This window comes from Aethalodelphis obliquidens, unplaced genomic scaffold (assembly GCF_003676395.1).
Source record: "Aethalodelphis obliquidens isolate GAN/ISIS:26980383/991018 unplaced genomic scaffold, ASM367639v1 scaffold28, whole genome shotgun sequence".
NCBI lineage: Eukaryota > Metazoa > Chordata > Mammalia > Artiodactyla > Delphinidae > Aethalodelphis > Aethalodelphis obliquidens.
This window is the reverse complement of record NW_020837972.1, coordinates 10,868,985-10,892,259: the sequence shown is the minus strand read 5'-3', so window position 1 is coordinate 10,892,259 and position 23,275 is coordinate 10,868,985.

The window sequence follows — 23,275 nt, the reverse complement described above, 5'->3', positions numbered from 1 at the left end:
AATGGAGGCTCTTTAGGCTCAATGGGCAGAAGAGTCATGATTGATTAGCAATGTCTGCCTTGGACATCATATAAGACAGTTGCAGCATAAGCAGAGCTATTTAAAACAAAAAGAAATACCTAGAATTCAACAGGTTAGGGATAAATAGAAAACTCAGTAAATAAATATATTTAAAACCTAGAAAAAAAAAAGAAAGAGTCCATAAGAAAACTTAAGGAAGAAGCTACATGTAAACAGGAATTGTAAACTCAAATTCCTTTAGGTACCAGGAAGGTGACAGAATGATTCCTGTGGCCCAGATGGGGCTTCTGCTAAGCTCTAGAGTGTAATTCTCATTTAAAGAGGGGGATTGCTACTTCCTTCAACCAATCCCTGCCATGGGAGAAGGTGGGCCGGATATTAGCACACCCACCTAACTTTTTTCAAGAGAAATAAAAAACGTGGGTGATTGTTTAAGTGTGAAATTCTGTGACGTTTACTGTTGTCAAAAATTTTTTATTAAAAAAATTATTCTGTAAGCTCCCAAATATCTTGGATTTGCCCAGAAAGAGGCCAGTTTGGGCCTCTGTTTTTGAGTAAAATGGAAGTATAGGAGAAAGCTCTGTTGGTGGTAATCAGCGTGGTCTCTCATCTGTTTTCCCCTCCAGACTTCATACTCTCTAAGGGTAGAGAGGGTGTGTGTGTGTGTGTGTGTGTGTCTGTGCGGACTCACGACCCTGCACCCTGCACCTGCATACTGGCACACACTCACACTCAATAAATACATGTTAAATGAATGGATGAAAGGATCAAATCCCACCCTGACTTCTGTAAAGCCATTCGGGGTGTCCAAATGTTTCCCAGCTTATAATGACACATCACTGTCTCTTCTTTAATTCTTGGAGATAAAGAGTATTCTCCCTTCCATGATAGGGATTCAATCTATCAGGATTCAAATTCGAGTTTTACCTCTTCCTAGCTGTGTGACTTCGGGCTAGTCACGTCACTCCTCTGAGTCCTAGTTTTCACTCTTGTAACATGGGACTAATAACAGCATCTGCCTCACGAAGCTATTGTGAGCGATAAATCAGAGGAATCTGCAATTTCTCTTGTAAACCAGGAAAATTCTGAGAGGGAAAGGTGACACTATAAATAATTGCTCTGGTACATTGTGCATAAGTATCCTGAGTCACCCGGCTGTCCGGTCACCCACGCCAACTAGACTCAACCACACAAAGCACTTAGAACAGTGCCTGGCACTTAGGCCTCCGTACTGTTAGGTGAGAAAACCACAGTCAAGTTTCTGCCTCACTCTCTCTTACTCCTCTGCAACGTGGAGCGATGGAAAGAGCTTGGGTTCAAGGTTCTCGGTTCTGTCACCTCGCCTTTAGTTAAGCACCTGCTCAGAGGAGACGGCAGCTGAGTCACACAGGCAAGGGAAGTCATGATTTTGCCAGGCAACATGTGTAGGGATAGAAAGAGGGAATTTTTGGACCAAAAAAAAAAGAAGAGTTTAAACAAAAGTTTAGTGTCCAGTTCGTGTGCTATTGGGTGTGACCCAACTGGAAGCAGATCCTTAAGGACCACAGGTCCAAAACGTTTGTGAGTCTGAGAAATCAGGCCTGAAAGATGATGTGCGTGGGCCTTAAACACATTTGTTATCTGTTACATCATCTGTAAGAGACCTGCCAAACGAGGATTGTGCGCAAAGACACCAACATGAAAACAACGGATTTTCCTGGGAAGAATCTCAAAGACCAGTGACCCAATTACCAGATCATATTTTTAAAGGATGTTGTAAAATTCCCTTATTAAAAAAGAGGACAGGAGATGGCCACCACTACTCCCTTTTTTATTACCATTATTGTAGAATGTCACGAGCAGAGAAGGCAAACATTAGTCAAACAAGCCTCTAAAGAAAAGAAAGTCTCCTTTCTAATCTGGGAAAACTCAGTGGGATTTAACTGAGATAAAGTTCCAGGCTCCCATCTCAGTGACCCTCCAGCAATTGCTTTGCAAGTGTGACATTTGCTCACGTCCGTCCTCCGCATTCCATTCATCTGTTCTTGTCTCCCAAACAGGAGAACACTGACGGGGCAGACCCGCAGCTCACTCATGATCAGAAACACCTGGGTGCTTCCCAAACCCCGTACCTTCAGAGCAGGATGCCACTGGGGACTGTCTGACTTGCTTTCTTCCAGCTCACAGTTTTCTCAGAAAGACATCAGCCCAGGAATCTGGGATCACCATTCTTGCAAACTGCACCTCTTCCAGAAAGACACGTTCTTGCCCCCTTCTTAGTCGTGGCTCGAGCTCCCCCTTCTCTTGAGGACAGTTGCAGCCTGGATCAGGGAAGAGCTTACACTGTATCATGGCTCATTTCATTCATGGCTCACTGAGGGCAAGTGTTTGATGAGCATGTACTAAGTTCAGGCTCTGTATTGCCAGAGTTCTGTCTCTGTATCAGACAGACACTGTCTAGGCACTGGGGATGCAGCAGTGAACATGGCAAAGCCTTGACCTGGTGGAGTGGACATTCTCAGACTAGATGTACTTCCCTCATTTATCTGCTTGATGAGTCCTTCCTGTAAGAACTCAAGATCCAGCTCAAAGACCTTTACTATCCCCCCAATTTATTCCATGACCATCCTCCTTGGGAAAAAAAAAAAACCAACTCCGTTCTTCTTAGCCCTTGCTTCCCTGGCCCCTTTCATGCTTGCAACATTCTGCCTTGCGCTACAGTAAGTAGCCAACGTGCCTACCGAGTAGTTAGAATGGGTAACTTGCTATTGAGACGGCAGGCTCCAGGGTCTGAGAGCCTGGGTTTGAATCCTCGTCCCTCTACTTCTATCTGTGTAAACTTGGGCAATTGACTTAGTTTCTCTGTGCCTCCAATTGCCCATCTATAACGTAGGAACCGTAACCATGCCAACTCATAGGGTGCTGTGAGAATTAAAGGAGAGGGTCGATAAGTCATGCATTTCACAATGTGTGGGGCACAGTAAAGGCTCAAAAATATCAGGTATTTTTAGTCTTTTATTGAGCATATATTAGTTGACTACTGTGGCAGATATTACTATTATCATTGGTGGCTGGTGTTCCTTTAGGAGTCTATACTTCCCAGCCTCTTTGCAGTCAGGAAGAGTCATAGGATTAGTTGTGACCAAAGAAATATGAAGAGAAGTGATATATGTCACTGCAAGGAAAATTCCCTAGATAATACTCCATAGTTTATCCTGCCCTGCTGCAGAAACCAATGAACTCCACGTGGAGAACCTCCTTCAACTTGGATCCCTGAGTGACTGCACTGGACAGGAAATGTGTGTGAGAAATGAATATTTGTTAATTTAAGATACAGAGGTTAAGGGATAAGTGTATTAGTGAACCTAGAACGCTTTGACTAGTACAAGTACCAACTATGCTGCAGGCTCTGAGCCAGGCCCAGCAGTAAGGGTCTTGAGCCAGAGTCACATTCATGGACTTCAAGGAGCTTGAATTCTGGGGACTGCATATGCTTATGCTTGACTGAATGAAGAGTGACCATGGCTGCTTAAGACCCAACCTTGTGGCTGCCTTTATGCCAGATACTCATCAGCCTGAAGGCAGACTTTCATTTCAATTCCAGCAGCCCAGTGTATGACTCTGGGCACCTTTTGACGTGAATGCCAGGCTCCCGGTAATTCTCTCCTTGGGGGAAACATCTTGCCTTACTTCCAGATATACCCTAAGTGATGCATCACATGGCCCTGCTCATCTGATCATAGCTGATTGGTCCAGGGGCAGTCACCAATCAGAGTCTTTCTTGGAAACTAGTAACGGGTAAGGTGAGACACAAGGCATGTCAATGGCAGCACGGTGCGGTGAAGGCCCATGAAACCTCCCCCACTGAAGACCCCAGAGCTGCCCTTTTCCCTTCCTTTCTTGAATCTTCGTTGTCCAGCTATATGTTGACATCCTGAGATATCTCCGTGTCATCCTAATAAATGTCTTTCTTTTATTTTTCCTAAGCTAGCCCAAATTGATTTATGTAGTTTTCGACCAAAGGACCTTGCCAGTATACTAACATGGGCACATAGTAGGACTTCAGTTAATGCAATGTGATGAATAAATGATATGTGAAAGGAAAGAAGAAAGGGGAGGGAAAGAAATCAGGGAGATAGAGAAGAAGAGGGGGAGGAGGTAGAGAAATCTCAGACACACAAATATCAAAAATGCTCCCCAGGTGATTCTGAAGAGCACCTCTAGTTAATGACCACTGGAGGATTCAGGATCTTAAAAACCCAGGTTCCAATCTTGACATTACCCTTGCCTAGCTGTGTGACCTTAGGCAAGGAGCTTCACCTCTCTGAACCTCTATTTTTCCATTTGGCAAAAGAGCTCATAAAGCCATTCTGTCTTATCATGAAGATTTTATAAGGGATGCATGGAAAGACACCTACCACAGGTCCTGGCATGTATTAACCACCAGGGAAACATGAATTCCCTTCTCTCCTCCCATCAGGAAAGAGCACTTTGCTCCCTCCCCTACTGCCTCGCTTGAATCCCAGAAAAGGTAAGAGAGCTCCTTTTGCAAAGGTCTCTTTTACGGCAGCCATCTTTGAAGTTCTCAGCTATTATTTGGCGCTTGGAGTTCACACATCTGTGGCGGATGAGCAGGGAACACAGACACCTCGTTAGTGTTTGAAATCACTGGTTGGAATTGGGAGGGAAGACAGCCCAAGATCCGACGCCTTAAACAGAGAAATAACGTACGTTTCCCTAAAAATGAAGAAAGGTGGGCAGAAAAGAGAGACACACAAATCATTGCAAGGAGTTATTTGACCTGCTTGAAAACTTTAATTGCTGGTAATGGCCAACCCGTTGGGTGGTATTTTATTAACACTAAGAGATTTTTACAGGATATGTCTCACACTGCTCTCCAAGAGTGTCAGGAATTCATTAAATATTAAAAGGTAGTGCTCTGTTCAGTTAAACATGCCCTCCTGACAAGGTTTCCCACAAGTTAGAGACCTGGAAAAAGCCAGCAGGCACAGAATGGATGTTCGCTGCCAGCCTCGGCAGGGAAGATAATAAAATAATAATCGCCGTGAATGTTTACTAGCTGTTTACTGTGTGCCAGGCACTAAACTAAGCACTTTACACGTTTTTTAATACACTTTATAAAGAAGGTAATATTAGCATCCCTGTTTTACAGATGGAGAAATTGAGGTGTAGATTTCAAAGCTAGTGTGAATGGGAAGAAATGGAGACGTATTATTAGCCATGCTTTGGAGTTGGACACATGAGGGCTCTTCCAGATCTTCTCACTAGCTGTGTGGCTTCCAGTACGTTACTAAGCCTTTCAGAGCCTCAGTTGCGTCTTGTACAAACTGGAAATTATCCCCATCTTACAGCTGAGGAAATGGAGACCCAGGTCACAGAGCTAATAAATGGTGTAGCCAGAACTCAGTCCATGGTCTTGGATTGGATCCAATTCCTTATGCTGCGTGATGAAGAACTCCAGAATTTAGTTTAAAACAGCCATCTCATTTTGCACATGATTTTGTAAGTCAAGAATTTGGGAAAGGTTCAGCTGGGCAGTTCAACTAGGATCCACATGGAGTTAGCTGGGGATCCACTTCCAAGATGTCTTGTTTTTACTCCCATGCACTTATCCTTCTTTATATGGCATCTAATCCTCCAGAGCCTCTTCATTTGGCTTGGGCTTCCTTACAACATGGTGGTGTAGAGTCACTGGACTCGTTATAGGGTAGTTGGTTTGCCCCCAAATGAATGTTCCAAGAGACAAGAAGCAGAAGCATCACTTGCACCATAATCTGTTGGTCAAAGCAATATCATACCACTACTCTCTCTCGATTCAAGGAGAGGAGACATACACTCCCACCTCTCAATGGAAGGAATGCCAAAGAATCTGCAGCTGTCTTTAATCTGTCTCATTGATAAATAAGAAGCCAATAAATGATAACTTTTACTTAGAAAAAAATCTATAAAATAGAGCAGTTAATAGCCACCCACCCACCCAAGGTTATTAGGAGGATCAAATTAATGAATGTCGAGTTCAATGCCAAATACTTGGCAGAATGAATGTATGCTCCCTCTCTTTAGCGGCTACTGAATGCCCCAGCCAGGAAGGTAGCATTATCTCAAGTGTAGGGTGCCAGATAAATTACAAGACATCCAGTTAAACTTGTGTTTCAGACAAACAATGAATAATGTTTAGGGTAAGTATGTCCCATGCAATATTGGGGACATATTTATACTAAAAAGTTAGTTGTTGTTTATCTAAAATTCAAATTTAAGTGGGCATCCTATTTTTTTATTTGCTAAATCTGGCAGTCCTACCAGCTTGTAGGTAGAAGAGCTGAGACCAAGAATTCTGATTTCAGCCTTTGACCACAGAGTCCACGAAGACCGAATTTGAAATTTGAATTAGGGAGCCATACATGGGTTGTCCAGGCACGGCAGCTCTCTTTCCTCCAATCATGCCAAAAAAGCAGCAGAAGGGAAAGAAAACAGAAGCCTAAAGGTTTTCCAACCTTCCAACCATCTTGATCCCATCCACAAGGGTGGGCGTCCAATATTTATTACATTTATCCAGTCATGGAACTCACTGTCAAGTCATGGAGCCCTGGAGAAGTGGCTTCACTCAGTTTTCTAATCTGTGAAATGGAGGTGTTAATAATAGCAATTCAACCCAAAGGGATACTGTGGGGAATACATGAGGCAAAATTAAAAAGTGCTCAGAGTAGTTCCTGATCCACGGTAACTGCTCAATGTTAGCTTCTATTAATATCAGTGGAGAAGCAGACATGCAGACACATCAAATGCTGCAATAACTGAACCAATAAAAATATTAGGGAAGAAGTAAGGGATGGAAGAGAGAGACAGTGAGGGAAGCTTTACAGAAGTTACAGCTAAGAAGGGTTGTGATAGATGAAGTGGAGTTTGCCAAGCAGACAAGGAGGAAAGACTCCAATGAAGAGGAAACAGCATCTGTAAGGAGATAAAGGTAAGAAGTAAGATGTAAAAGGAGCTCCAAGTAGCTCAGTGTTGATGGAGAGTGGAATGGAATTTGAAGTTCTAGGGGCAGAGTGATGGGAGATGAGCCCAGAGAGACAGCCCCTGACAAGTTTTGGGTACCACACGGGGGCATGGCTTTTTCTGGGGCCCTAAAACAAGTCTCAGTAGAGGAAGGAACCAATGAGTTCTGTGCGTGGACCAAGTCCAAACCGTTGTAGTGAGGAAGACCAGAGGGCAAATTAACATTGAGACAGAGAGACTTCTACATTATTCCAGATGGCAAGGCGCAAGTCTGAGGCAGTAGAAGTGAGGCTATGCACAAGTGAAAAGCTGAGAGAGAAATTTCTGGTGTAGAGTAGAGACCGCATTTCCAGCTTCCAGCCAGAGTGAGAAATTTGACCTACGCAGTAAAACAATAGAAAAGTACATTATGCCCAAATATCTTCTTAACTCACAGCTTGAGTGTGAAACTCATGCCTATAATTGAAGAAATGGGAATTTCTATAACTCTGAGAAATAATTGGAGCGACCATCTCACTCTAACGCTCCTCTGACTTTCCAGTTGAGGGTGCTAGGAGCTCATCCCAAAGGAGAGCAGGAAGAGGTAGCCAAGAAAGTAGTAGCCTGTAGTTGTTGTACTAGTGGTTTGAGCCCTAACGCTAACCCCTTAACCATCCTGAATCTAATAAGAGCTGCCATGTATTGAGCCATTGGTCTGTGCCAAGTATTGCGTTAAAACTTTTCAATATATTTTATTCTCTCAGCAATCCATTGAGCATTAGTAAAATCATATCCATTTTACAAATGAGAAAACTGAGGCTTTAGTTTACTACCCAATCACTAATCTAGTGAATGGGAGAGACCCAGGGACCCAGGAATGGTGACCACAGGCTCTGTGCTCTAAACTACCATGCCAGAATTCAACATTTCCCAAAGAGCAATCCATTGTGTGTACACCATCTATACTCTAATTTACTTAACATTATTTTAAATTAAGCCTATGTTGACTTGTCCTGAATAATAATGTGGTAAATATCCAGAAATTCATAAACATGAAAACAGAGTGTAACCATCCAACTATGTACTATTTACACACTATTATATAATGAACCAAGAGGTCAGCACAAAAGACTTCTTTCCATATGAATCTATTTGTAGAAAGTTCAAGATCAGGCAAACTAGTCTATAGGGATAGAAATCAGAATAGTAGTTGCCTTTTGGAAACAGGGATGAGTGGATAGACAGAAAAAAATACAGGAAGAAACTCTGTAGGGTAACGGCAATGGTTACATTTTGATTGGGATGTTAGTTACACGGGTGTATACATTTGTCAGAACTCATCAAACTATAAATTTAAGATCTGTGCATTTTATTGGATATAATTATACTTCGATTAGAAAAACAGAGATCTCAAATTTGGGCTTTTGCATTATCTTCAAATGAGGTTCAACATAGGCTCACATAGACACACTTCATATAATTTCATATAACCTTAAACAAGGGTGCCTTTTCTAAACATTTGCTATACATAAGGATTTGTTATTTTGTATATAGCATGATTGTTTTGTGTTGCTTTTTTGTGTAAATATTTTCATGTGTTAAGTGTAAACATTTAAAATATGTTGTATTTTCTGTTAAAAAGAAATGTTTTGCTAGAATAAATTCCAGACTCTATCACTTAGAAGCTGCATAATCTTAAGTCGTTATATGTCTTCTTTTGTTTCAGTTCCTTTGTCCATAAAATGTGTTGATAACGATGAATACATTCCAGGATGGAGTCCTATCCATATACAGATGTAGGTGATGGTAAAACACCTTTTAAGATATGAAGGTATTATAGGAACATGGTTAATAATATAGCATATAAAGCACCTTCCTTATTTAAGAGCAATAAAACAAAACCTGTGATCATTCGTTCATTTATCCATTCAACTAATATTCCTTGAGTGCCCAGTCTATGTCAGGCGCAATTCTCGGCGGTGAGTATATTGCAGGAAAAGTGATAAGGGAGGTAAACTGATTATCATGTATGGAAAACGCTGAACACTTAGTCTGTACGCCATAAAGGGTGGTCACTATTGTTACTATTAATCATCAAAAACAATTATTTTCACTTCATGTTCCCTCACCCATAAATCTCCGATACTTTCCTTTCCCTTAAATCGTCAATCCAAGTGCGGAATTATAACATGAGTCAGAGAGACCTTCTTCGAAGCTCAGTCAACACTTTTAACATTTATTCCACAAATATGTGTTAAATCCCTATTATGTAGCAGACGCTATTCTAGCTGCTGGGGGCATAGCAGTGAACAAAATAAATTTTAAAAATCCCTGCCTTTGTGGATATTACATTAGTTGAGGGAGAGAGATACTAACCAAATAAGCAAACAGATATATTGATTGTTGCATGGTGATAAGTGCTATGGAGAAAAATAAAGAATGGAAAGTTCATATGAAGTGTTTGAGAGAGGGGTGCGTGGCAATTTTAAACAGGGTGATCAAGCAAAGTCTCACTCGTAGATGAGCTTTAAGTCAAAACCTTAAGGAGGTTGAAGAATTAGCCATGTAGATACTTACGGGAAGAGAATTCTAGGCAGAGAGAACAGCAAATGCAAAGGCCACTAGATGGGAGCATGCCTGGCATATCTGAAAACAACTTGGAGGACTTTGGGGCTGGAGCAGAGTCATCATCAGAGGAGAGGGGAAGGGAGATGCAGTCATAGATACCCTGGAAAATGTCCCAGCATTGTCCTCCTAGCGGGCCATAGTTGACCACTTACTATAACACCCCACCTCCTCAACTTCTCCTCATGCTTCCCCAGGAATGGAGGCCAGCTGAATCAACTTATAACTGAAAATTGTGCAGCTTGTTTGGGTCTAGAATTGTGATTCCCAAACTGTGTTTCAAGGCTTTCTGGGAAGATGCATAGAATTCACAAGATATTTTAAATTTTTAATGGAAATAGAGATACTTAACATTTACTGGACACCATATGAACTACATCTATCAAAGAAGTACATGGTTCTAATATTACACTGCACTACATTCATTTTGCTCTGAGGTCTACCTCCTATGATATTAATATAGTCACTCCTTTTTTTTGATCAGCGTTGTCATGATACACCTTGCTCCATTCTTTTACTTTCAACCAATCTGTCCCTTTATATTTAAAGTGAGTCTTTATCTTTTAATTGATGTGTTTAGTCATTTACATTTAATGTAATAATTTACATACTAAGATTTAAGCCTGCCATTTTATTATTTGCATTTGTTTGACCCATTTTTTTTTTTTTTAACATCTTTATTGGGGTATAATTGCTTTACAATGTTGTGTTAGTTTCTGCTTTATAACAAAGTGAATCAGTCATACATAAACATATGTTCCCATATGTCTTCCCTCTTGCGTCTCCCTCCCTCCCACCCTCCCTATCCCACCCCTCCAGGCTGTCACAAAGCACCAAGCCAATATCCCTGTGCCATGCAGCTGCTTCCCACTAGCTATCTACCTTACTACGTTTGTTAGTGTGTATATGTCCATGACTCTCTCTCGTCCTGTCACAGCTCACCCTTCCCCCTCCCCATAACCTCAAGTCCGTTCTCTAGGAGGTGTTTGACCCATTTTTGACTCCTGTGTTTCCCTTTCTTATCTTCCTGCAGGACTTGAACATGTTTTTGTATTCTATTTTAATTTATCTGTAGTATTTTTTGTATAGCTCTTTGTGTTAATCTTTAGTGTTTGCTCTAGGAATTTATATGTATACATATAATATTCAATATTAATATAATATACTATGGTATAGTCTTGAATATATTATATTAATAATATTGATAATATATTTGTCTACTATATTAATATGATATAGTATGATATTACTACATCATATTCATATATTAGATGAATATAATATTTTGTTATATATTTTTGATATTCATATATTTTATATATATATATATATAAAACAGTCTTATGGCTTCCGGTAAACTCAGAACATAGAAATCTTACCAATTATGTCCCTTTAACTCTCTCCCTTTATAATATAGTTTTTGTAAATATTACCTCTATGTACTTGAGAACGACAGTAGACCATGCTGTAATTTTTGCTTTCAATCATTGAACACAGTTTTGAAAACTCAGAGGAAAATAATCTATTATATGTATCCAGATATTTGCCATTTCTACTGCTGTTTCTTCACTGCTGATGCTCCAATTTTCTTTCTGTTATCATTTCTTTTCTGTGTGAAGAACTTCCTTTAGCAATTTTTTTTAAAGTAGGTGTGCTGGTGATAAATTTTCTTAGTCTTCCTTCATCTGAGAAAGTTTTATTTCACCTTCATTCTTGAAGGATATTTTTTCTGGATATAGAATTTACAATAGACTTTTCTTTCAGCACTTTACAAATATGACACTTTTTTCTGGCCTCCATGATTTCTGATGAGAAATCCACTGTCATTTGAAATGTTTTCCCCCTATGTGTAATGCATCACTTCTCCCTGATTGCTTTTAATGTTTTAAAAAATGTCTTTAGGGGGCTTCCCTGGTGGCACAGTGGTTGAGAGTCCGCCTGCCGATGCAGGGGACGCGGGTTCGTGCCCCGGTCCGGGAAGATCCCACATGCCGTGGAGTGGCTAGGCCCGTGAGCCATGGCCGCTGAGCCTGCACGTCCGGAGCCTGTGCTCCGCAGCGGGAGAGGCCACAACGGTGAGAGGCCCGTGTACTGCAAAAAAAAAAAAAAAAAAAAGGTCTTTAGGTTTCAGAAAATTGATTATGATTCATCTGTGTATGTATTTCTTTAGGTTTATTCTGTATGGTATTCACTTAGCTTCTTGAATTTGTAGGTTTATGTCTTTTGCAAAATTGGGGAATTTTTTTTTTTGTCAAATATTTTTCAGCCCCACACTCTCCTCTTCTCTGGAAGTTTGATAAAACAAATATTATATTTGGTATTGTTGTTGTTATTGTTATCTCACAGGTCCCTGAAGCTCTATTCCTTTTAAAATTTTTTTTCCAGTCTATTTTTCTTTCTAGTTTCTATTGATTTATCTTCCAGTTCACTGATTCTTTCCTCTGTCATCTTCATTCTGATACTGAACACATCCCATGAGTTTTTGGTTTTGGCCAGTGTGTTTTTCAGTTCCAAAATTTCCACTTGGTTCTTCTTTATATTTTCTCTTTCTTTGCTGAGACTTTCTACTCTTCCTTTTGTTTCAAGATTATTTGTAATTGCTTGTTGTAGCATGTTTTAATGTTCACTGCTTTGAAATTCTTATCAGGTAATTTCAGCATCTGTCTCACCTTTGTACTGTCATCTATTGATTGTCTTTTCTGATTTGAAAGGGATTTTTTTGGTTCTTGGTATATGTGATTTTGTACTGTATCCTAGACATTTTGAGTAGTATGCGACTCTGGTTCCTACTTATATTTTAGCAAGCAGTCAGAAAGTTGAGGTTCAGAATGTACATTCTAGTCCACTTTTGCAGGGCTCTGATTTGAATATAAATCTAGTTGTCAAAGCCTTTGCAACACTATGCTGGTATGCCACACCTATGTGCTACCTAGATGCCATTCTGAAATCTGAGTGGTGTCCTCCACGATAGTTTAGTTCTTAAAGGTTTTTTGTGTGTGTGTGTGTGTTGATTCTGGTTAGTTTCATGCATGGATTACTTGAGGATATACCCAGCATTCTACATACAGATTTAAAGAATCCCTTTCTTCAGCTCCCTTCTCTTTGTAATCCTTACTCCTCTTTACTCTTTAATTAGAAGAGGATGGTGTACCACAACTTTGATTTATTTGGGGATAGCCAACAGGGCTTTACCTCACAGTCACCACAACATTTGATGGGTAAGGGAAGGAGTGCTTCCACATTAGTGCAGGATGGGGATGGTCAACAGGGCTTTACTCCTTCATCTCTGCAATACCTGGTGGGAAAAGCAAGGATGGGGCTTCTTTCGTAGTGTTTACCTAGACTAGAGCAGGTATAGTCAAAAGAGATCTGTCCTGCAGGGCTGTCTGCTCCCCAGTCTGTCAACACAGAAGAGCAGGATTTTTATTCTTGGGGGTGATGTTTGTCTGTACGCACTGGTATTTCTGGGTTGTAAGCTATTCTAATGCCCAGTAGTGAATATATAGAAGGCTAAGGTTTCTAGACAGTCCTCTTTTTTTCCTCTACCTTTTAGAGTCTTCAATAGTTGCTTTATGTACATTTTCCAGGGATTTTAGTTATAATTAACAGGAGGAAAAGAGTGGGATGAGCTTAACCCATCTTGTCTCACTATTTTAATTTCAACAATTCCATGTCTTTGAGAAGCTGGGTTTTTGAGACTGACTGTCTTTAAAGAAAAAAAAAAAAAAAAGCAAGTATCTCACAAAAATCAATGTGGAAGATGAAATGAAAGTGGCAGTGATCAATCTGATTCCAAGGCTTGAGAAATCATGCAGGGTCCAACAGGCACACATATCCCATTAGTAAGTAACTGGGCTCACTTAAGTATAAAATAATACTTTTTTCTTTTATTTTACATGTGTTATTTTTTCAAATGGTACTAACTTGTTAGGGCATAAATACTAATTTTTTGAAGCTAATGACTTCATAAACACAATTGTTAAGGGCATAAGGAAAAAATTACTAAGATACTAAACTCACCATGAACCGAGAAAGTTTGGGAGCATATAGTCTAGAAAAAAAAAAGGCCTATTCAAACCCAGAAGCGAACAATGAATTAACGAGAATTTGGAGGGCAAACAGGACTTTGCACTTCTCTGGAGTATAAGGGGGAAAAGAAACACAAAAACACAAAACAAAGCCAGTGTGCTGGTCCATTAAAAAAAAAAAAATCCGCTTTGAGCTTTGTTAATGCAAAGCTCTTTATCTGAGGAGCTCAAAGAGCTTTATTACAGGTAAATATCCTTGTCTCCAGCTGCTAATAGGAGAGGCCAGGCCCATGGAGATTAGGGGAGAATGCCTATTTAAGGTCACATAACAGTCGGTGACAAAGTGGAGACTCACAGAGTGGTCTGTAATGGGATTTGTCTGCTGTCTATTGTATCAGCCTAAAATGCTGGGTGTGTGAGGGCTGGGTTCCAATGCAGAAGCTTGCAGGAGACTGGGCATCTTAGAACTGCAGAGTGCTACTGCAGAAGGGACTTTGGGGGTCGCTGTGTAGGTCCCCCATTGTTTGCCAGACCCCACACTGAGGCTCTGAGAGGGCAAGCGATTTGCCCAGGTCTGCACAGACTGTTTGTGGCAGAGCCAGAAACAGGATAGAGGACTCCTAACATCTACCTAATTCTCTCCTGGAATTTTCCTGGCTCTCAAGCCAATTGTCTAGGAAAACCTATTAAGGAAATTCAATTTCTCTAAAGCTGGCTCAGTGGAACTTGAGTTGGATCAAAGCTGGTGTAGATTTGGAAGAAATCAGAAAGGAGTGGTAAAGCACACAGACGGGGTCAGAACCCTGGTTCTGATGACGACCAGTGTGGGACCAGGGGCAAGTGACCTTCAGTCTCTGTACGTCTGTGATCTATAAGAAACACCAAGGGGTCTGGTCCTATTGATTCCTAAAACGCTCTCGCTTTAGTAAAATCCACTTATTGGTTGTAAGACATCCAGACCTCGGTTTTCCATTCGGCAAAATGGGGACACTGTTAGTGCCCATCTCACGGAGTTGTGGTAAGCTGCTGAGCGCCTGCATGTACGGTGCTTGTCTTAGAGACTCATGCCTGGAATTAGTCAGTGTTGGCTGTTTTCATACTCAAGGTAGCCACAGGAGAAGTTTGCTCAGACATTCCACCTTGAAATATCTGGGCTTGATCTACCCATTTTCTATAATTTACCATTCATTTATAATTTCTTCTAAATTCACACCAATGTTCAAGCTTTGGATCCAACTGGGATTGCCAGATAAACTACAGAATCTCCAGCTAAATTTGAATTTTAGATAACTAAAAAATTAATTTATTTAGTATAAACGTATCCCAAATATTACAAGAGCTATACTTACACTAAAATTTTAGTCATCAGTTCTCTGCATTTAACTTCACCTAGCATCTTGTATTTTTATTTGTTAAATCTTTAAATCCTAGCACTGAGCCAGATTTGTATCTCCAATTTTGGATCTGGAAAAACGTTTGGCCCATCTTTCATGCTCCATCTGAAGACTTAAGGCAGTTAGGATTTCATTTGTGGCTCTGAATTTTTTCGTGTAGTGAAAATGGGGGCGGCAACATCCCTTCACAGTGGCTCAGTCATCCTGTAGTTCAGTTTCCCAAAATTACCAGGACGACGGATTAGAATAAAAGAAGGAAGGGAATTTATAACATAAATGATGATTTGGGTTTCTAGGCATGATGTTTGAGCCTAGTTCCAGAAACTCCTGGGAAGAGAACCCAGATACAGAGCATCAAAAATGTGATGCCAGGGCTTCCCTGGTGGAGCAGTGGTTGAGAGTCCGCCTGCCGATGCAGGGGACGCGGGTTCGTGCCCCGGTCCGGGAAGATCCCACATGCCGTGGAGCGGCTGGGCCCGTGAGCCATGGCCGCTGAGCCTGTGCGTTCGGAGCCTGTGCTCCGCAACGGGAGAGGCCGCAACAGTGAGAGGCCCGCGTACCGCAAAAAAAAAAAAAAAAGTGATGCCAGAACTACCTGAAATTATAAGGACATTAAGATTCATACAGATAAGACAGATGGAGAGAAGATCTGTAGATGTTTAAATTCCAAGGGACGCAGCTAAGTAGCTAGTAGCTAGGTCTGGAAGGCATGCTGGCTTGCAAAGTAAGGATGCTGAAACCTCTCTACCTCAATATATTGTTCTGTCAAGTGGGGTAACAATACCTGCACACTTCATCCTTATCTCCCCACTTCTCTACTTAACCTTTGAAAGATAAGTCTCTAGGCTCGGAGTTAAAATGACTGTTTTCTGGTTCTGGAAAACAGTAGACACGTGGTAAGTTTAACTTCATTATACCCAGGTTATCCACCCATTGAGAAGTTTCTGGGGAAATCACTTATTCCGCATGCAAGTCTAGAGCCTGGTTGTACTTGCCCATCTCTTACCATCCTTCAAACAATCTTTTTAGAGAAGATGAGGCTAAGAATCGGAGAGGAGCTGCAACATACTTGAGGGCAGATGGGATTAAACCCATAGTGCACGTGGGAAAATGGAGAGGTAGAGTGTAAGTGGAATAATCTCACTGAGCCTCAGTTTTCTCATCTATAGAATGGGGCTAACACTATGCCTTTTGCAGGGTTATTCTCAGCAATCAGATGAGAGATTACATATCTAGCTCTTAATGCAATGTTTAACTGATTTCATTGCCATAACTAGTGTATATGTGTAAATAACTATTGTAACTTTCTCAGATCCATTTGAGAACTAACCATTAAAGAATTTGTCAAATAAAATAGTAAAAACTGAAACTCTGTTGTTTCAGTATATTTCAGAATATAATAGTATATTCAGAAATATACTATTTCTTATATCAAAGTACTAGGTATCTATTTGTAGATAGATAGATAAGGATGTGTATACATAGATTTGCATATATACGTGATATTGCATTTGTCCTCTTAAATACACAATTTAGTAAGTATATTAAATCCATATATGTTGAAACACATTGAATAGATTAGTGCATTAAACAGATTAAACAAAAGGAAGCAGGCAGATGAACTCCGAGTTCATTTCCTTAGCTTCTCTGGTTCTCATGTGACTATAGAACTGCATTTGGGCATAAAATAGTTGTATTTACTGAGCTTCAATGCTTCTCACCTCCCTTCCTTTCTCCTTGCCATCAGTTTCCACCCTTGCTTCTCCTTTCTTGGCAGTCGGAGGCCTCTTTCCCAGGTTGACCCCTGGGGGTTTTCCAGAACCTTTTTACTTAAACATATATTGACATAGGCCTTACTTCCCTGGGTGAATTATGCTACAGGCAGCAATCTCTAAGTCATAAATTAGCCCACAACCCCATGCAACTGTCTGCTAATGATGTGGACGGTGAAACTGTGTCTTCATAGAACTGGACGGACAAGAGTCCTGTAAATCTTGTTGCCTGACAGCTCCCTCTCTCCTCCTCACCTGGCTGGCTTTTCTGTGCCTCTCTGTCTGGTTTCATCTTTATCTTCCCTCACGTATTCATGCCAAAGATAAAAGGATTCCATCAGGGTCCAGGAAGACAGGGAAAGGGAAGGGGTTTGACAACAGCACCCAACACATAAGAAGTGTTCTGTACATATCTGTTGAGTGAATTGATGCAGGTAAAGAGTGGGGCATGATACCTGCTTTGATGGTTATTATCCTTCTCATTATTCTGGCAGCTCCTTAGGCCAAGCCAGACTCTTATCCATCCTGGTTTCTCTAGGGTCTATGACAGTGCCTGTCATTCAAAATGCAATTAGTCCACTGGGGGATGGATGGATGCTGGGTGCATTCTGGAGATCAGCGTTTCTCCCTTCTATGGACCACTTTTTCTTTCTTCAACAGTGTGTTTGCCTTGTAACTTTCTCTTGAGCTGCTTAGGTGTGCTGAGTTGGGCTCAGAGACATGTATTGGCTTACTGAATATTCAAGTCCCCGTCTCCCTCCTCTCTCCTTTGAAATTTAAAGGAATTCCTTTATATCTGTGTTATCTTCTCCTTCTAGGAAGTCAAGGGAGAGAAGCCTTGAATATGGCTTTGACGTGATGAATTTTGTGAAATATTAATTAGCATCACACAAATATTTGGGATTAGTCACTCACCAAAAAGCTAGTTTTCTTGCTCTCCCTCTTCTTGCAATTTCAAGGGAGCCCCCTATGCCTATAGATTTGGAAGCTCCCCAACCACAGATCAACAAAACTTTCCATGTAAAAGAATGATAATCGTACCAGAGACACACATTCGTGGCGTCTGTAGTTAACAGAACCCTCTCCTTTCTCTTAGCTCGGCTGCGCCTCCTAATCAAGGCGGTGTGTTGGCAGGATAGGGCTATGTGTCAGGGCTATTTCATTTGTCAGAGGAGAAAACTGAGGCCTGAGTATATAAAACGTTTCCTCTCCTGAGAGTCTCCTTCCTGGGGCAGCATCAGAAGAGGCAGGAATCACATGGCAATAGTGGTTAGCACCAGTGGCACTACAACTACCAATGACACGTGTGTCGAACGTTCCACATTCACGAACTCCTGTAACTCTCGCAACAATATAAGATGTGGGCTAGAAGTTACCAACAGAGAAACTGAGGGTCGGAGTGATTAGGTAATTGACTGAAGGGGGAAGAAACGGTCACAGCATGGATTTCAACGCAGATTTGCCTAACTCTAGAGTAGGCTGCTTAGCCACTACCCTGTTCTGAGTGGCAATGGTTGTTTTTTAAAAGGTCTTAACTTGAATCCATGGACCCCCAGGGAAACCAGCGACTGCTTCAGGGGACTTGTGAGCCCTTTGAAATTGCATTCACCAATTTCCCTGTTTGCACGTAATTTTTTGGAAAGAGTTCATAGCTCTCAATAGATGATCAAGGGGGTGCATGATACCCAAATTATGAACCATAGGCTACCGCAGAAACAGAATTGGAAAGTGGGTATTAAGAAGCATTGAACGACATCAGAACCAGCCAGGTGGTGAAACCAGTTCATACTCTGCCACCAGATACATGGTTCTTTTCGTTTTTGAAACGTGGTCTTTAACTCCTGGCCATTTTCTTTAGACAAAACTGAACAAGTACAGGAGGCATTGGAAGCTGTAAATATCATAGGACGCAAGAAGCAAAGTCAGTGGGGCCCAGCATTCCTCAGGCCTGGAAGAGCTGGAGTGGCCCAGCTCGCCCCAGGATCAAAGAGACGAAGCAAACCCTTCATCACCCGGCTTCCACATCAGCGCTCTTCGGGCAGGGAGATGTCAAGGGAGAAGGCTTTCTTTGAAGTGTCAAGATAAGAACGTCTCCACCTCCCTTGAGTGTGAAAGTGATTTCTCCAGGAGCCACGGGAGGGTGTGAGACATTTGGCTGTCTGTACAGAGCCGGGAGGGACTTATCGGCAGATTCAGACACCTCCGTGGCTCCAGGCTGTGTCTGGACCCAGTCAAAGACCTCCAGTGAGCATCGGTCCTTAAAAATATATGAAATGCTGGGCTGAACTGCCATGTTTCCAACGGTATCCCATCTAGGGTTGTGTCTCCCCTGGCTTTAGCGTTAAACGGTTAAGTGGATAGAGTCTTGCACTTGCGTGGACTAGTTAGACCTTGCCCCTTCTGCTGGGTGAGCTTGGGCCAGTTATTTACCTTCTCTGAACCTCTGTTTCAACAGGATTTATAATAACTGCCCCTATATCTAGAGTTAATTGGAGAATGAGGTGAGATTATACAAACTAACCGTTTCCTTCCCATAATGTTCGGTACACAAGCACATTTTTAAAATGTTAGCTGATAATTTTCCTTACCGTCTATCTCAATAGGCTGGGCTTTAGAGTCAAAACATCTGATTCTGTGATATTCTTTTGAGTTGAAGAATGAGATCTCACTTATCTTCCCGTTCCAACATGGTTGGCATGATGTATTGATAGTAATAGCCAAGGGCAGATTGCCAGCATTTCAATCCTAGCTTTACCATTTAATAACTGTGTGAACATTGGGAAGTTACTTAGCTTCCCTGCATCCCAGTTTCCTCATCTGTGCCATGGGGGCATTTTACAGATGTTTGTTATTAGAATTATGTGAGCTGTCATATTAGCAATTAGAACAATGCTGGGCACATAGGAAGTGTTCAATAAATATTAGTTTTAATTTGTGCTTCCTCCCTCCACCAACTTTCATAGACACCAATAACTACTTATTAAATGAAATGTATTGAAAACCTGAAGTGTTCCCAGCATTGGGTTGTAGGATTAGAAGCGTCCATTGGCCTTGCCCCTAAGATGCTTACATTTTAATTAAGGAATGACTATATATTCATGCAGTCACTCATTCTATCAGAAAATTTGAGGGCGAAATAGAGGCTGGGCAGTTATTCCCTCTATTAAGGGAAAGCTTTGATGTGCCAACCTTTGGCCTACATGGGGATTCTTGGGATATCCTGGGACACAGTGACTGACCTATTTTTTTAAGCCTGCTAATATTTTCAAATCCTCTAGGTTCCAGTTTAAATGCCACTCCTTCTTGGAAGACATCCCCAATCCTATGTGAAGTTAGGTCCCCTATCATATGCCCCAAATACCCCGCTTCTTCTATCTTGTTTTGAATGGTTGGTTTAATGTTTGACTTCTACATTCTTCAATTCCTTGAGGGTAAGTTCCATGTATGCCTTTCTTTTGCTGTATCCCCAACATCTAATGCACTCCCTGGTATATACAAGTACTCAAAAATATATTTGTGGAAGGGTGAACAAAAGAGGGAATGTCTGGACGTAGAGTTCCCCTGTTGGAAGGTATAATTAATTTTCTTAGGTCATCCCAACGGTAAGTGATACCTCCACCTTGCAGAGTTTAGTAACAGTGAGTTCTGAAAATTTTAGAGCTTTGTAAGACCCCCTGAGACAGCTAGTCCAGTCTCTTTATTTTTCCACTGGAGCCTGGAGAGGTAAAGCCATTCATCCAACTGTACTTAATGGGCAGAACTGGGACAAGAATTCAGATCCTTTAACTCCCTGAATCCTTTGCAAGAAAAAAAAGAGTAAGTTGAATTCTCTCATTAAACTGTACTATTCATTATTCATTTAGCATGGAATAATTAGGACTCCCCCATTGGAGATGGGGGACATTGAGGCATTTCACTGAGCAAAGTAGGTTTCTCATTAAAGGCAGACATTGGGAGATAGTAAGAAAAACATTCCTACATGGGCTCAAAACTCGGGCTCAAATCCGTTATATTTTAGGATACCCATAATGCCGTGGTTTTTAAGTGGGCACAATGATGTTTCGTATGGAAATTTTGTATGTTAAAAGAAATAATGCATGTATTGTATAATAAAGAATTTGACAGACCTTTGTCCGTGGGTTGGAGACTCTAAATCTTTGGAATTTCCTGAATTATAGGGGTGTCCTTGTTATTCATGAGCCCCCTGAATCATACCTGAGTTTATGCTAAGAGTTGAGATGACTCAGGATAGGCACTGGTCAACCAGAAAGACCATTAGAGGGGTGGGCTTGGAGCCAGCCTGACCTGAGGGAAGAGGAGGGCAGTTAGAGGATGAGTTCAAACACATGTCCAGTGACTGAATCAACCATGCCTATGGAATGAAATCCCAGTAAATACTCTGGGCACCAAAGCTTGGTGGAATTTCCTGTTTGTCGAACACATCAGTGTGCTGGGAGAGTGATACATCCTGATTCCATGAGGAAAGGGCATGAAAATTCTGCATTCGGGACCTTCCCGGATCTCACTCTGTGTGTCTTTTCATTTGGTTGGTCCTGGTTTGTATCCTTTACAATAAAGCTGTAATGATGAGTATAGCACTTTCCTGAGTTCCTTGAATCAGTCCAGTGAATTATCTAACCTGAGGAAATCATGGGACCCCTGAGTTTAAAAACTCAGATGGCCAAACGTACGGGTGGCCTGGGGACCCCTGAGCTTGTGAGTGGCAACTGAAACAAGGGCAGTCTCGTTGGGGACTGTACCCTTATCTTGCAGGGTCTGCACTAATTCTACATGATTAGCATCAGAATTGCATCGGTACAAGAGCGTGTGAAGTGCCCGTAATAGACTGACCACACTGGTCTTGTCTCTGCAGGAGAGCTTCCTTATTCCCCTTCCTCTGATGGCCTCAGAATCCCTCTTCTCTATTGGCAACCCATCACTATACTAGTGGACACATAACTGAAACCAAATTATCCACATTCTTCCAGGACTTTTCTCTAGGAGCTGGAGAATGTGAAATGTGGGTTTCCATCACGTGGACTGAGTCTGTCTGAGATTTGGAGAGACAGTGCCTGATAAATCCATAAGACCTGGATCAAGCAGTACTTTGGGGAGTTCCTAGTTACATGAGCCAATAAATACACTCCTACCATTATTATTATTATTATTATTATTATTATTATTATTATTTTTTGCTAAGAATAATTTGAATTGGACTTCTGTCACTTACAAACAGGATTCCTGATTAATCTAGTGCCTGCTATCATGACCTATAGACAGTGAATAGTCACTGATGGTAGCTACATTCTAAAACAGGAAGAGTCAGCTTGATATTCCCAAATTTTCCTTTTTAACTGTAGTCCACAACCCCTCGCCCCCACCCCCCGCCCCGGGCCCTTCTGTGAATAATAATGTCGATGACCACAGACCCTTTCCTCTTTGTCTATTGAGAAGTGGGGTCTAAGTCCTCTACCCTGGAACCTATGCTGGCCTTACTGGTTTGTATGACTGATAGAATGTGGTAAAAAGCGCTGGTGCTTCTTAGACTTGACCTTAAGAAGCCTTGATCTTCCACCCAGTCCACTGCTGTGTAAGAAGTCAGGCTACCCTGAGATTTCCATGTGGAGAGACCACATGGGAAACCTTGAGATTATACAAGAAGACAGCAAAGGCCAGTCAGCCCCCAGACAATTCAGTCATCCCAATGGAGACCCCAAGCAATGTGTGAAACAAAGACGAGTCATCCCCACGAAATCCTGCCCCCCAAACAGGCTCATAGGCAGCCTCACATGCCCCTGAGTTTTAGGGTGGTTGGTTACGCACTAATACATAAATGGAACAGGTAGTAACAGCACTAAAATGCCAGGTACTTAAGAGGTACCTTTTCAATGATTCATCAAAGCAACCCGAGGAGGTATGTATGATTACTGTCCCCATTTTAGGGATGAGGAAACTGAGGCTTAGCAAGATGAAGTCACATGTACAAGGTCACACAACTAGAATGTAGTAGAAACAGGACTTCAACCTCTTGGATTCCAGAGCCCAATCTCTTAACCATTACATTCTATTGCTCCTTGGCCGTGCTGTGAAAAACATCAACATGGCCCACTTCTGGAATTTGGCCAATCCACAGAGATACTGCCTCAAAACAGAGCCCTGGCAGGACCCAAAGGGGAGTGCTTCTTCATAACCTTGTGGACAATGTTCAGAAAAATGAACTAGCAATGGTGCAGAGCCCTCTGGAAAATCAGGAAGATGCTATCTACTCCACTTACACCTGCAAGGTTATCAGAACTTGGTGAAGCTGCAGGAGAGCTATCAGAAGAAATGTGGCTTTTCTCATAGAAAAGCAACCACTGAAAACCTGCCACCTGGAAAGGAGGGAGCCATAGAATGAAGTACACCAACCGCTCTCTCCTCCCTCCCTCCACCTCCTCTCTCTCCTCCCTCCCTCCAC